The sequence below is a fragment of the Lathyrus oleraceus genome, chromosome 2 (genome assembly GCF_024323335.1).
Source record: "Lathyrus oleraceus cultivar Zhongwan6 chromosome 2, CAAS_Psat_ZW6_1.0, whole genome shotgun sequence".
Classification (NCBI taxonomy): Eukaryota; Viridiplantae; Streptophyta; class Magnoliopsida; order Fabales; family Fabaceae; genus Lathyrus; species Lathyrus oleraceus.
This window is the reverse complement of record NC_066580.1, coordinates 105,457,924-105,473,564: the sequence shown is the minus strand read 5'-3', so window position 1 is coordinate 105,473,564 and position 15,641 is coordinate 105,457,924. Positions and strand designations below refer to the sequence as shown.

Genomic DNA, 15,641 nt, shown 5'->3' with positions numbered 1-15,641 from the left:
ACATGAAGTTTTTCTATAACTTTAATAAATTTTTGATATTGTTTATTGATCTGGGTTTGTTTGAGTCTTTGCGGATATGGTATAGGTGGTTTATATGGCGGGGGTGGTACATAAGTTTTATCTTTAGGTTCTTCTCCTTTTTCTCGACCTTCCTGGTTTTCAGATTCCTCTAGTTCCTTTACTTCGTCTGTGGGTTTTGTACATTCCTTAGAAGTTTCGGGTTCACTCAATCTAGGGTTTGGTGGCTCATCATAAGCGTTCCCACTTCGTAGGGTGATGGCATTGGCTTGTCCTCTCGGATTTTGTTGAGGTTTTCCAGGGAATTGTCCTCCAGGTGTAGTCTGAGGGGCTTGGTTTAAAGCTACCTTAGAGATCTGGGTTTCAAGCATCTTGGTATGAGTAACTATTTGGTCAACCTTTATTCCTAACTGAGTAATCAATTCGTTAACATGAATGTTCTGGTTCATGAACTCCTTCTTTTGTTGGGTTTGAGCGGTGATAAAATTTTCCATAATTTTCTCAAGGCTCGACTTTGGTGGTACAGGTTGCATAGGTTGTTTTAATCTCGGGGCTTGATAACTAGGTCTCGGAGGTGCATTATTTTGGATTGGGTTATTGTTTTTATAGGAGAAGTTCGGGTGATTCCTCCATCCAGGGTTATAGGTATTCGAGTATGGGTTCCCTTGGGTGTAGTTCACTTGCTCAAAGTGGGTTTCGTTTAATAGACTGCATTCTGCAGATTGGTGTCCTTTGGTTCCACATATCTCACAATCCGACGAAACTGCGGCTACAGTATTCGGGTTTATGCACATATGCTCGACTTTTAGGGCTAATGCGTCCATTTTAGCTTGCATCATGTCTATAGAGCTTAGTTCATGCACTCCTCCTTGGGATTCCTTCTTCTCAATTTCCGCTCGTTCGGCTCCCCATGATTGATGGTTTTGAGCCATATCTTCGATGAGGGCACTAGCTTCAGGATAAGTATTGTTCATCAGAGCACCGCCTGCGGCATCGTCGATGGTCATCTTTGTGTTATAGTGAAGTCCATTATAGAAGGTTTTAATGATTAACCAATTTTCTAAACCATGATGTGGGCATGCTTGTAACAACTCTTTATATCTCTCCCAAGCTTCGAACATCGATTCTCCTTGGTTTTGGGTAAATCTAGTTATATGGTTTCGAAGAAAGGCGGTTTTACTCGGGGGAAAATATCTAGCAAGAAAAACTCTTCTAAGGTTATCCCAAGTCGTAATGGAATTGGGTGGAAAGGAATCTAACCATGATAGGGCTTTATCTCTGATGGAAAAAGGAAATAATCTTAAACGTATTGCCTCAGGAGAAGCTCCATTGGTTTTAAAAGTGTCTGCTAATTGAAGAAATATTTTTAAATGTTGGTTTGGGTTCTTAATAGCGAGACCTGCGAATTGACTCTATTGCACTAGTTGCAACAGGGATGGTTTAAGTTCAAAATTATTAGCTGGGATGGTTGGGTTTACTATACTAGAACTAGGTTCTTCATTAGATGGTTGAGCGAAATCCTTAAGAGGTCTTTGGTTTTGATCTTCGGCCATAGCTCTCTTAATTCTATGAAAGAATAAACTTGCGCGAGCGTAACGTTCAGGTTCCGCCAGAGGGTATACTAAGCTAAAACTTCCGGTGCTACGAGTTCTTCGCATTGACCGGAGGGAAATAGCCTAAGTCTAAACGATATAACAACAGGAAAATGAAATTTGACGAAATTGGTCCCCGGCAACGGCGCCAAAAACTTGATGCGGTGTTTCGCAAGTATACGAACGCGTCAGAGTAATATAAAAGATTGTCGAATCCATAGAGACCAAGTGTCAATCTATCGTTATCTATTGTTATGGTGTTTATCAAAGGCAATCAAAATAAGTGTTTTTTTGGGTGTGCAAGGAAAAGTAAAGTATTGAATAAAGTTCAATTAATAAAGACAGGGTCGAATGTAATTCACGTAATCAATTAATAATCCAAGTACTTGCTAACAGAACTACTTATGGGCAGTGTTTCCTACTTTGAAAAGAACTAATTTAACAGGAACCGTCGCTTTCGTGTATTCAGAACCGAGTTGTACTCCCTAATCAAACCCTCTTATTGTCACTTATAAAAAGGTGCGCATTGCGTTAGAGTAGTAAACCTATTTTTAAGAAATATAGTATCTTGACTTAGTTGAAAAGTATTATAACCTGGATTTCTTAACCAAAGGAGGTTCTCACGAACCAGACTCTAAACTTATAAACGCGTCCGAAAATAGTTTTAAAATCTCTTTTCTTCTTAAGTTAAAAACTCCTAATGAACTAAACAAAGCGCTTTCGCTGTTTTTGAAATAGTTAAAAACAATTAAGTTTAAAAAGACGTTGGACGGCTTTCGATCTTACCCAACGGAATTAAAGTGCGGGAAAACTTAAGTTGAAAGTTAAAATAGCCCTTAAGTGCTTCTACGAACAATTGTACGGATTATCGGTTCAATTACGATCCTTACATTCTAACCTTATAGATTTAGTTAGACATGGTAAAGTAAAAGTGCATTAAAGTAAATAAAAGTAATGCGAGTGCGGAAAGTAAATGAAAGTAGTGCGAGTGCGAGAAATAAATAATTTAAAGCGAGTGCGAGGAAATAAATAAAGTAAAGCGCGTGCGAGAAATAAATAAAGTAAAGCGAGTGCGGGAAATAAATAAAGTAAAGCGAGTGCAGGAAATAAATAAAGTAAAGCGAGTGCGAGGAAATAAATAAAGTAAAGCGAGTGCGAGGAAATAAATAAAGTAAAGCGAGTGCGGGAAATAAATAAAGTAAAGCGAGTGCGGGAAATAAATAAGGTAAAGCGAGTGCGGGAAAATAAATAAGATAAAGACAAGTAGTAAAAACCTGCTCCAATCGGAGGGTTGAGTAAATTGCAAAGCGGAAATGAAAATGGCGGCAGAATTAACTTCCTTCCAAAGTGCTCCAAACTTGATTACAGACTCTATCACAGACTCGATTACACAATTGTGGTAACACTCCAATGCGAAGCGATTACCACTTTATAATACTGAATATATGCCTAAGTGAAACAAAGTTGCTCTGAGTTTACCTCTGCTCTAAGTTTGGATGATTGTAAAAGTGATTTCGAGTTTCTATTTATAAGCAAGTAAAAAGATGGAAATGACAAGGATTCCCTTCAACTTGAAAATGGGAGGGAAAACTTTTCCTCTTGTGGCGCCCGCCACAAGGCCATGGCGCCCGCCACAAGGCCAATCTGAGGCGCCTTAGCGGAAGTAGTGGGGAACGTGGAAGTTGAGGGAACTTGATCTTGGACACGTCATGGCAGGGTCTATGCCGCCATCCATGGGGTAGGCCATAAGTACAAAATGCTAAATTTTAGGGTTTTTGGCTCTTTTTCGCTCCTTTTCTCGATCAGGGCTCCGATTAAAGTAAAAACCTGAAAACAAAGGAAAACATAGCAATAACACAACAAAATAACAATAAAACAACTAGAATGCATGTTAAATCGGAGTCGAAAATACGGTAAATTTCAGTGATATCAAACTCTCCCACACTTAAACCTTTGCTTGTCCTCAAGCAAAACATTAAAAAGCTCATAAAAGAAAATTTGTGTCAACGAGTGCTTCAGGTAAAAATTCTAAGTTCAAGTCGGGATGCAGTGATAGGTACTAACTGAGTGAACTAAGTAGTGGGGAACGTGGAAGTTGGGGGAAGTTGAGCTTGGACACATCAAGGCAGGGTCTATGGCGCCAGCCATGGGGTAGGCCACAAGTACAAAATGCTGAATTTTAGGGTTTTTGGCTCTTTTTCGCTCCTTTTCTCGATCGGGGCTCCGATTAAAGTAAAAACCTGAAAACAAAGGAAAACATAGCAATAACACAACAAAATAACAATAAAACAACTAGAATGCATGTGAAATCGGAATCGAAAATACGGTAAATTTCAGTGTTATCAAACTCTCCTACACAGTTGGAGGCGAGTTACTTGAGGATAAGCAACGATTCAATTTTGGGATTATGTTGACAATTAGTCATTGCATGAATTTAGTCTAAGAATCGGATCAAAAAAAGTGAAAGATGAGCTAAAATGAAGAAGAAAGACCAAAGAATGAGGAAAAAATAGCTAAGTGTGAAGATTGTGGATTTAGTGGAAATTTAGGTGAAAAGGGAGGAAACAGAGTGCAATTAAAGGAAAAATCAGATGCACCATCTCGCAACATCGCACCCGTGATAGGGCCATAAAAGTTGCATCGTATGCATGATACAAATCATCACGCATGCGGTGGTCCCTTTTCGGGGCTTTTTCTGACATGTTTGGCCCATTATGAGCTCTTTTTAAGGGGGGGGGGGTGCACTTTGATAAGGGTTAAGAAAATTGGAGAGAAAAGCGCGGCTTTTAGAGCATCAAAGGAGATTTTTAGGGCATTTTAATTCATTAGAGGTCATTACTTCAAGGAAATTCATATGTTATTTTCATTTATTAATTATGGTATTTGTCACATCCCAAATTTTACCCCTATATTTCATAATCATTTTCATCCTAGACACCATTCATGCATAGCTAACCTCAAGATCAAGATATGCCTGGTTTGTTTCATATGTGAATTAGGGTTTCCCTCAAAGAGCTCAAAGGATTCATCAGTCAAAGTTTTGGATTAATCATCAATAAATCAAGTTCTCATACACTCAAGATATCTCTCTCCATCAACAAATAAGGGTATTATGTCCTAATTAGAAGTGCATCAAGCTTCACTTTCATCTGGTTCAGTAATTAGGGTTTCTCAACAACATTCAATTTCATCTGAGAATTTTGATCAAGACATGATCTCAAGCCTTGAGACATCACTTAACACACTAAATTACATCTTAGGGCCCATCCATGATGTTCAATTGGCTCAAGAGTTTGAATTCATTGAAGATCAAGAAATTCAAATTCATCTGATACACAATTAGTGCACTACAAAGTCAAACCTTTGACTTTTGAGATTTATGATCAAATATGAACTTCTCAAGTTAAATTTCATGAGTATATGCTTAATTTATGAATTTGATCAAGAAAAATCAAGATAAATGAGGTTACTTGCAAAAAGGGAAATCTTGAAAACATTGAAAATTTCACTTAAGTATCCAAATTTCATGTTCAAGTGCACTACTTTCTCAAGCCATAACTTCCGATCCGAGCAGCCATTTTCTTTGCTACAAAGCTCAAATGAAATCTCTTGTTCCATACTTAAACTTTGTACTAGAGGGTTGATTCCATAAAAGTGCAAGGATTTTGAGTTATGAGGACATAAAGTTGGTGTCTCAAGTTGAAACACTTGAAAAAATTTCAAGTCAGCTTTGATCCCTAAAAAGTGATAAACTTTATAGCCAGTTTTCATCATGATCCACTTTGATTCAGAAAAAACTCAAAACATGAAAGTTATAGAGCATGTTTGGGGCTTTTTAAAAAGTACAAGTACATTTTTTCCCATGCATGAGCTGTGAGTTTCGAAAATGGGAAGTTGGGATTCCAAACTTGAATTTCAAGTCATGTTCATGATGAATTTTTGGAGAAAAACCATTTCAAATGTGAAGATCTCTTGATTGCAGGTCCTCTTGTGTATAAATCTCTCCATAATCAGATGTTTATATGAATCCTAAGTGCATTGCACAAGGATTTGAGGTTTTGTCCATTGCATTATACCATTTATGGGTGAATTTGCAAAAGGTCACATTACTACTTTGATAAAGCAAGCTTTATGCCAACAACTCACTCTTTCACCCTTGAAACTTGTCCCTAAATATCACAAATAATCTTAAGAGATCAGAAGCAATCTTGTAGAGGCTAGGGAAATATGACAAACTCCTTGAAATCCAACTATTCATGCAAACTTCTCATTCATTCTCAACCAAAACCATAATTTCACAACTTTTGTTTCTAATCAGTTCCAATCCTCACTCTTTTCATATAAATAGAGGGATCCCTTAAGCCTCAAAACACACAACAACAATCCCTCAGCACTTCATCAAACTCCCATTCCATTAGAATTTGCAAAAACACATTATTTTTTCAAGTTCTCTAACCAAACTTGTTCTCCACGTGTATCTTCCAAACAAACACCACAAATCATCTCTAGACATCATTTAGAGCTTGTTTAATCACTTGAACAAGTTCTGTAACATCTATTTTATCATTCACCATTTCACTCCTTCACTTTGCAAGAACATTTGTGTGAGATAATACAAGTTGTTTCTGGCCATTCTCATTGTTCAAACACTATCCTCAAGGACCAACAAGGCTGGTAGAATCTCTCTTTTATCTCCGTAGTAGCTAAGAAGAAGCATTGGACTTTCTCCAATAGGTAAGTGCACTTACACTTGAAAACTCTTGTTCATGCATCATTCTTGAATATTTATTGAAGTTACAATCTAGTACATAGTGTGTTTGTTGTATGTTTGCTACTGTATGCATTATACCATGCTCATGCATTAAGATTTTATTGTTTGGAAATTAAAAGTGCAGTTCTGGTTTTTACCTTGGCACGCTTTGTACATTGAGTTTTAGGATGCGATAATGACATCATTAGATTCCTTGCAAAAAATAGAGCAATTTAGGTTCTTACGGTTTTTAATTTCATGGAAAATTGAGAGAGTTATGGTTGTTTGAAGTTTTGAGAAAAAATTAATAAAAACATGCAAGAACACAAGGAAGAAGATGATGAATTGATGTCATTTTCCAGTTTATGGAATCATTTTATTATATATATTAATGTTTGTAAATAAGTTAATGGATGTATCACCGCCCCAACAGTTAGAGTGTGTGTGTTAAGGCTTTGTGTGTGCAAGAGGTCTAGGGTTTGAATCCTGCTTGGTTTAGAACAATTTTTATTCATTGTTTTTTGCCTATTTATTTTTGTTATTTTTCATAACTTCAAAGACTCATAACTTGATGATTCCTAAGCCTTTTTGAGCCACTCTTTTTGCTATGTGTTCATAATTTTGTCTATTTTATGATGGTGAAAAGAAATTCCAGAATTGATTTATTTTTAATATACTTATACTTGTCTAAAGTTGGTACCTTTTTAGGATTGTTTTAGGGTTTCAAATGACTTTCTTTGATTGATACTTTAATTTTTCTTGATCACCATGACTTGTATGAATGTTTTGCATCATATATGAACTTTGTTTGACGTTTTTTAATATTTTCCTTTTGGTTTTGACCTAATTTTGACTTACTTTAATGTATGTTTACATGTTTATGTGCTTTGAACTTTTGTTAATATGCCATGAAATTTTGTGTGCTTCTTTTCCCATTGATCCATGATTCACATGTCATTATTTCATGTCTTGTTATACCTTTGTGTGCATGTTGTAAGACCCCAATTTTGGCCCTAAGATCCCTCATGGCATCATAACATTGCATTTGCAAAGCCTCAAGGATCATGAGCATCTTAGTTCCCTTTGCCTTTGGATGGGACTCCTTGTGAGTGGTTTGAGATTGTCGCATTACGCAAAAAACCGGCGATAAAAAGACACAGAGCCGCCACCGTGCGTTATTTAACCCAAAGGAGGGAATTGAAACGCTCGAAGTAAACCTGGAAAGGACATGGTCTCGCGACCAGAGATTGGTAGGATCGGGAGTCGGTTATGCGAAGGGAAGGTATTAGCACCCCTACGCATCCGTCGTACTCGATGGGATCCACGCTCAGAAAGAATAGAAGAAAGGTTGCTAAATAACTGCTCAAAACATTGCACACACGCTGGAATCAAACGCAGATGAAAGACGGGGGATAGGGACTCGGCAGGATATTGCATCATGGGCCTACGTAGTTTGTCATACACAAACATCAGAGTCGACGTAGTTCGGGGATAGGGGAAACGTGCTCGCTAGGATATCGCATCCTATGCATACGTATCTTCTCTAACCAGAGAAGAATCAGAGCACTCGTAGCTCAGCTAACGCACGCCAAACAAAACACTTAACGGAGACGCTAAGACGTCAAAGCAAACTGGAAATGGAATGCCAATCGCTGGTCTTACATCCAACTCCACACACAACAAATAAACGGGAAACTGAATGCCAATCGCTGGACTTACATCAGACTCCGCACAAACAGACACACACAGGAAACCGACTGCCAATCGCTGGACTTATGTCAGACTCCGAACAAACAAGAGGGTTGAAAAAGAAAAAGGGCGAACAAAACACACGCAACAAAACAAAAAGGGCGCCCGGAGAGATCAGCTCAATCTCCTGCCTACGTACCTCATCTGGTATGAGGATCAGGGTGACGTAATTCCCCTTAACAGGGAAAGAACTTCTATCCTAACCAGAGACTAGGGAGATAACAAGCTACTAGGGAGACTACGACTCGAGCCTAGAAGTTGTCATGCATACGATCCCTAAGTTGAGGTCTCTAATCCTAACCTAACTTGCACAGGGAGAAAGCTAGCCTAAACATCACATAATCAAACACAAGCACAATAGAGCAAGCACACACACTATATGCAAACAAGTGGCTCATACAAGGCTAGGCTTTAGTCAAGGGTCAAATCAACCTCGACAAACAAGCCAACTGGACAGGGGTGTTGTTAGCTCTTAACCCTAACATTGAGAGTTAGAGTGAAGAAGATGAAATAGGAATGAGGGTAAGACCTCATAGCTCTTATCCCTGTCCCGGGAGAGCTTGAAACAATGAAAGTGTGGGAGTCCAGAATGTGGGACTCTATTCCACAATGACTGACACAAGAAGATTTTGGGTTTTTATTCAAAGTGCATCAACACATGGTGTGAGCAAAATGAAAGACTCAACTGAATAGCAGGGGATGGATTGCACATCCCTTCTATCTACCAATTGCCTCTTAAGAGGACTTAACCTGCTTGGCACAAAATTAAACAAACAAGAACATGGCCTCTTAAGGAGGGCTTCAGACAGGTGCCTGCCAATAACAACAGGTCTTCCAGACTACATGAAGAATAGGGATTATACCTGAGTGGTATGCCAACCACAAGCAAAGCAAAGTTCAAATGAACTTAAAGCAACTTAGGTACCTGTGTAAACAACTAAACAAATCAATAGCAAATATCAACGTTCAAATGATGAAGCAACATCAACCATGGAGATTAGGTGTTTGGTCCTGAAATTCAAAGCTCACATGTAAGTCCAAACCACTAGGTCAAAACCTAGGGTCAAAGGTGAAGAAAAAATTTAAATCAGGAGCTAATATTCAACACAATGCAACTTCAAACACATAGGGACATGTCCTAAAAAGGACCAAATCAACATCATCAAGCAAAGCCATGTAATAAGCAAGAGAAATCAAAGACAATTTCAAAGCATACATTTGGACATTGAGAATGAAAATTCCTAATCAAAACAGAAATGATTCAAATAATTCTGGAAATATTTATGAACATTCAACACATCCAATACAATCTTCATACAAAAAATCAGAATCAACAGAGGTCATTTGATATGGAAATGAAATTGCACAAGTTGATCATCAAATTGTGTGACACACATTGTCACACCATACAATCACATGCATAAAACAGAAATGGTAATTGAGAAAAATGCATAATCAAGCCTCAAACATCCATCAACATGTCAAGAACAATCATGCAAAATTTCATGGCATTTGGAGCAATATCACAAATGTACACATGTTCACATATTCTAACACAATCCAAAATCACCCATGCACAACTTCAGAATTTATCAACATAAAATAGAGGACATTTCAATGATCAAGTAGCAAAAAACCAGGGATTATTTGGAGCATTTTTCAAATTGTTATGAATTTTTGAAGTTGGCAAAAAAAAACTGAAATGAAATGAACACATGTATATGAAATATGTAGGGAAATGGCTAAAGTGAGAATCAATTTGAACAAATGTTGCACGCTGGACTCGAACTCGGTCCACATTCAAATGAAGCCCGCCACACATGAAACACAGTCGTTTCATTTATGACTGGGCGTGCTGAATCATCAGTCAACAGCATAAGTGGCACGGTCAAAGCAGTATTGGCCAATCAATTTGCCAAACGGACGCACACGCAAGCAGTGAATAGGACAAAAACCCTATGCCACATAAGCAAAACTAGGCGGACGCAATATGGACACAAAATGGACGCTACATCGTCTTCCTCGCAAAGACGATGATGAACAACATGAAGTTCAAACAATTTTTTTGCAGAAATCACAAATGCCTATACCAAACGAACCATTGTTCAATGGAGATTACAGATCAACCAATATTTAATCCTAATTCAACATGAATAGAGAGAAACGATGGAAAACATTTTGATGCAACAAACTTCAATCAAACATATCTCTCTTAATTCTTAACCAAATCACACGAAATTTACATCAGATTGATCACAAAAGTAGATCTACATGAACATGTGCATGGACTTGAGAATTATGAAGTTCGAAAAATTAACCTCTTGAAGAGCAGCTTCTTGAAATGCACGATTCAAAGCTTGCAATGATCCAAATCAACTCCAGGACACTTGTTATGAGGATTGGTAAAGAATTTGAAGCTTGGAACTGTGTAGATCTAGCTCAATTCTCAATTGCCATGGTTATGTTCTTGAACTTCAACTGCACGATCCTTGGCCAAATGCTGCAATCCAAAGCTTGATCTATACCAAATCCACACCAGAGAACAAGAAAATGCAATAATATGGCAAGGTTATGTGAGAAAAAATTTAATTATGATGAAGACAAAAAATTGGAGGGAAAAATTTCTAGATCTCAAAAATGGTGAATCCCTCAAATTCTGTTAGGATTTTTCTTATATACTCTGTCCTAATCTCATTTGAATTAAAATTAATCATGGTTAATTTGAGATTAAGCAAAATAAGGGTGTTTGGCAAAAAATGAAAATTCATGGTGCATGGAGTAATCCCACGTGAACAGTGCCAATTGCATGGTCCAAGTCACTTAAAATCATCTTTCAAACACAATGGCAATGGCAAAAAGTTCTCATGATGCACCAATTTTAAATTTATGATTTTCCCTCCAAAATCTTCATGAATAAGCAAATGATCATATGTTCAAATTTCATGCAATGTGATGAATGTTTTAGAAACTACATGTCATGAGAAGCAAAATGCAAAAAGAACCACCAAATTTGGAGTTATGAATCAAAAGTTATGCCCTTTTGAAGTTCCATGCACACTTGGCAATGATTGGATCATATCTCCTCAACCATTCATCAGATGCTCATGATCTTGGACTTTTTGGAAATGGGAGAGAGAGATCTTCAACTTTCATGTTGGACAAAAATTCATTTGAAGCTTCTTTGATGTTGGAAAGTTGAGTTGAAGTTGGTCCAAAAACTTTCCATTTTTGGAAACTTGAAATTACAAGTCACTTTCCATTTTGGGAAACTTTTGATCTGGCTTCAAAATCTTCAAGGCAGATGTTTGACATGTTGAATAAACCTCTTTGGGACATGAATGAAGTGTCTCAAACCATTTCTCCATCTCCTAGCCCTCAGTTGACTTGCAGTTGACTTTTATGGGCCCCAGATGACCAGAAACTGCACTGTGGACTTTGAGCTTTCAACACTTGACCAAATTGCATTAAAATGAACCTTGGGTTCACACAAGCTCTCTAGAACAACCATAGGGCCTTTTTCTCATGGAAATGCTTGGCTCCTTGCACATATGAATTCTCCTGATACCAGTCTTGACTGATGAAATGCCATGTACTATGCAATATTAATGCAATGTTAATGACCTAAAAATGAAATGAATGTACAAATGGGGGGTGAAAATTTGAGGTGCTACAGCTGCCCCTATTCAATCAACTGGGAACCCGAACGGATGAGAGCAACGGCTGTCGGACCTTCGAGGTAAACAGGGATTGAATATCAAAGACCGTAGAAATTTACACTCTGCGGGGGATGATCAACGAAAGGAATGTTCACCAATGGCAACTTCCACTGGGATCTGATATTTATCACTGGACCAGACAAGACATTTACCAACGACTCTACTGGGGATTTTGATTTTTATCGGAAAAAGGAACCACGACCAGACATCGAAAGATGACGAATGGGAAGAGAAACCACGACTAGACGTCAACGGACGAATAGGAAAAGAGAAACCACGACTAGACATCGAAAGACGACGAATAGGAAGAGTAACCACGACTAGACGTCAACGGACGCATAGGAAAAGAGAAACCACGACTAGACGCCAACTAACGAATAGGAATAACTCGACCAGACATCAACGGATGAATGGGAGAAAGGAACCACGACTAGACATCGAAAGACAATGAATAGGAATAAAGAAACCACGACTAGACGCCAACTGACGAATAGGAATAACTCGACCAGACATCAACGGATGAATGGGAGAAAGGAACCACGACTAGACATCGAAAGACGATGAATAGGAATAAAGAAACCACAACTAGACATCGAAAGACGATGAATAGGAATAAAGAAACCACGACTAGACGTCAACAGACGAATAGGAATAACTCGACCAGACATCAACGGATGAATGGGAGAAAAGAACCACGACTAGACATCGAAAGACGATGAATAGGAATAAAGAAACCACGACTAGACATCGAAAGACGACGAATAGGAATAAAGAAACCACGACTGGACGTCAACAGACGAATAGGAAAAGAGAAACCACGACTAGACGTCAACTGACGAATAGGAATAGTAACCACGAATAGACATCGAAAGACGACGAATAGGAAGAGAAACCACGACTAGACGTCAACGGACGCATAGGAAAAGAGAAACCACGACTAGACGCCAACTGGCGAATAGGAATAGAAACCACGACTAGACGTCAACGGACGCATAGGAAAAGAGAAACCACGACTAGACGCCAACTGACGAATAGGAATAACTCGACCAGACATCAACGGATGAATGGGAGAAAGGAACCATGACTAGACATCGAAAGACGATGAATAGGAATAAAGAAACCACGACTAGACGCCAACTGACGAATAGGAATAAAGAAACCACGACTAGACGCCAACTAACGAATAGGAATAACTCGACCAGACATCAATGGATGAATGGGAGAAAGGAACCACGACTAGACATCGAAAGATGATGAATAGGAATAAAGAAACCACGACTAGACGTCAACGCACGAATAGGAAAGACTCAACCAGACATCAACGGATGAGTCGGAGAAAGGAACCACGACTAGACATCGAAAGACGATGAATAGGAATAAAGAAACCACGACTAGACGCCAACTGACGAATAGGAATAACTCGACCAGACATCAACGGATGAATGGGAGAAAGGAACCACGACTAGACATCAAAAGACGATGAATAGGAATAAAGAAACCACGACTAGACGTCAACAGACGAATAGGAAAGGCTCGACCAGACATCAACGGATGAATGGGAGAAAGAAAGGATGTTACGAACATCGAAAGATGATGTCTACAGACACCAAAACAGGACCCACCCGGGGATCAAACCAGCATCGTAAGGATGACATCTACATATGTCAAGACAAGGCCACACACTTGCCGGGGACTACGCTAGGGAGTCAAGCTTTCCTCTCACTTGCGGGTGAGGAAACAAACCTCTCTGGGGATTACCAATCCCGAATGCTGTCAGGAGTTACCGCTGCAAATATGCCATGCAGATTGTTGAACAATGATCCGCCTCCGCTGGGGATATGGTCCAGTTAGATTTAACACATGTATGCATATGTTTGAATTTCCATGGTGTAATGCTCCATATTGAATGGAAATGCTACGCGATTTGATGATGCAATGATTACTACATGCAAGATGCAAATGAAGAAAACTCCTGCTGGGGAGCAAATCATTGCTTCGCCGAGCACACAATTCTGATTTGGTCCTCCAACTCTGTGGGGAGACGCACTGCTGGGGGTGCTTTGCTGATTTGATACCCTGGGGACGGCAGAGAAACCAACTCAACTGGGGAGTCTCTGGTTGGGGAACACACCAACCTCTCAAATGTGCTAGGGAATAACATTGCTGCTGGGGGAAGGGGTAAACCTCACTGGGGACGACCTCCACTGAATCCAATCCGCTTGGAGACTCCGCTAGGGGAAACAACTAATGCTCACCTTCACTGGGGATACCTACCAACCCACGAGCATGATTAACTCTACTGGGGATAATTTTCACCGAACCTGATCCTCTTGGGGATTTTGCCGGGGAAAACCATCAACACAACCTCCCCTGGGAAGACTACCCACTTCAGACTTGCTGGGGAAAACATTCACAACCCTGCTGGGGAAAGGCGTTCACGACCTTGCTGGGGATTACAGTACTTCATACCCGACTGTTGAGGAACAGACTACTCACAGATACCTCCGCTGGGGATACGACAACCTTCAGACTCAGTGGGGACTAACAGTCTTCAGACTAGCTGGGGATAGGGTAGCCTTTGAACCTGCTGCTGAGGGACACACTACCCACAGACGCCTCTGCCGGGGAAGAACAGCTCTAATAGTTTTCAGACTTGTCGGGGAAACGTCCTCAACTTGCTGGAGAATCCCTGATCTCACACCACCAGACAGTGTTGAAACATCTCTTATGAACAACTCGTGGCTTATCTGCTCTAGCCAGCAGTCACCAGTGGTAACCTGCAAAGCAACAAGACATACATGCCCCAGGGGTTTGCGTGGACAAGATACACCCAAGTGTACTCAACATTCAAAATGATTTTCAAATGTTTTATCTTTCTGCACGTTATTGTCTAGCCTTCATGTTTTTTATATGCAATGTTTATCAAAAATTTGGACGTTTTTGCAAACAAAACAGTAAAATAAAAAACAAGAGAGCAATTTATCTGAATAACGACTTTTATTGATTGAAAATGTGCTTGAAAAGGCAAATACATCAGGAAGCAATTCCTAGGAAGAGGTAATTACGCACAAAAAGGAAATAAACTATCCTATTGGCAATATGAATACAGCATCCACTATTTTCCAATTCTGTTATGACTCACAGATCCTCAATTTCCCCCAAATTCCTTGCTTTCTGAGAAGAATGATTGGACTGGTCATATCCTTCGAGATGGTAGACGATGAAGCGCGATGAAGTACAGATAACTCAGACTGTAGCCTTCGCTTTAATCCCTTTTTTTCCTGGATCGCCCTTTCGGGTTTTCAATCCACCGGGATACCCATTTTTGCCTAAGCCGCCCTTGCGGGTTTTCGACTTACCGGGTGTACATATTCTTTTATTCTTTATCCCTAACTTTTGCCCGAACCTTTTCTCTTCTTCTTTTTTTGGTTCGCCGGGATGCCCTTTTTTGCCTGGACTCTTTTATTCTTTTTGTCCAGCGGGTCAATTTATGCGAAGTATTTTTTGACTACATCTGCGTTAACAGGGGATGGAAAATCTTCACCATCTATAGTTGTAAGCATCAAGGCTCCACCAGAGAAAACCTTTTTAACAACATATGGACCTTCATAATTCGGAGTCCATTTGCCCCTGTTATCTGTACCGGGAGGAAGGATCCTCTTCAAAACCAAATCACCTATCTGATAGCTTCGAGGACGCACTTTCTGATCAAAGGCTTTCTTCATCCTTCTCTGATACAGTTGCCCATGGCACACAGCTGCTAACCGTTTCTCCTCGATAAGGCTCAACTCATTAAACCTTATTCAAATCCACTCA

General features: G+C 39.4%; 1 non-coding gene across 1 annotated transcript; it reads left to right on the top strand.

Annotated features, from left to right (window-relative positions):
• The first annotated feature begins 1,080 nt into the window (after positions 1-1,080).
• Positions 1,081-1,187, top strand: LOC127124150 (small nucleolar RNA R71). Its single transcript, XR_007803780.1, has one exon. It is a non-coding gene; the product is annotated as a small nucleolar RNA R71 (small nucleolar RNA).
• The last annotated feature ends 14,454 nt before the right edge of the window (positions 1,188-15,641 follow it).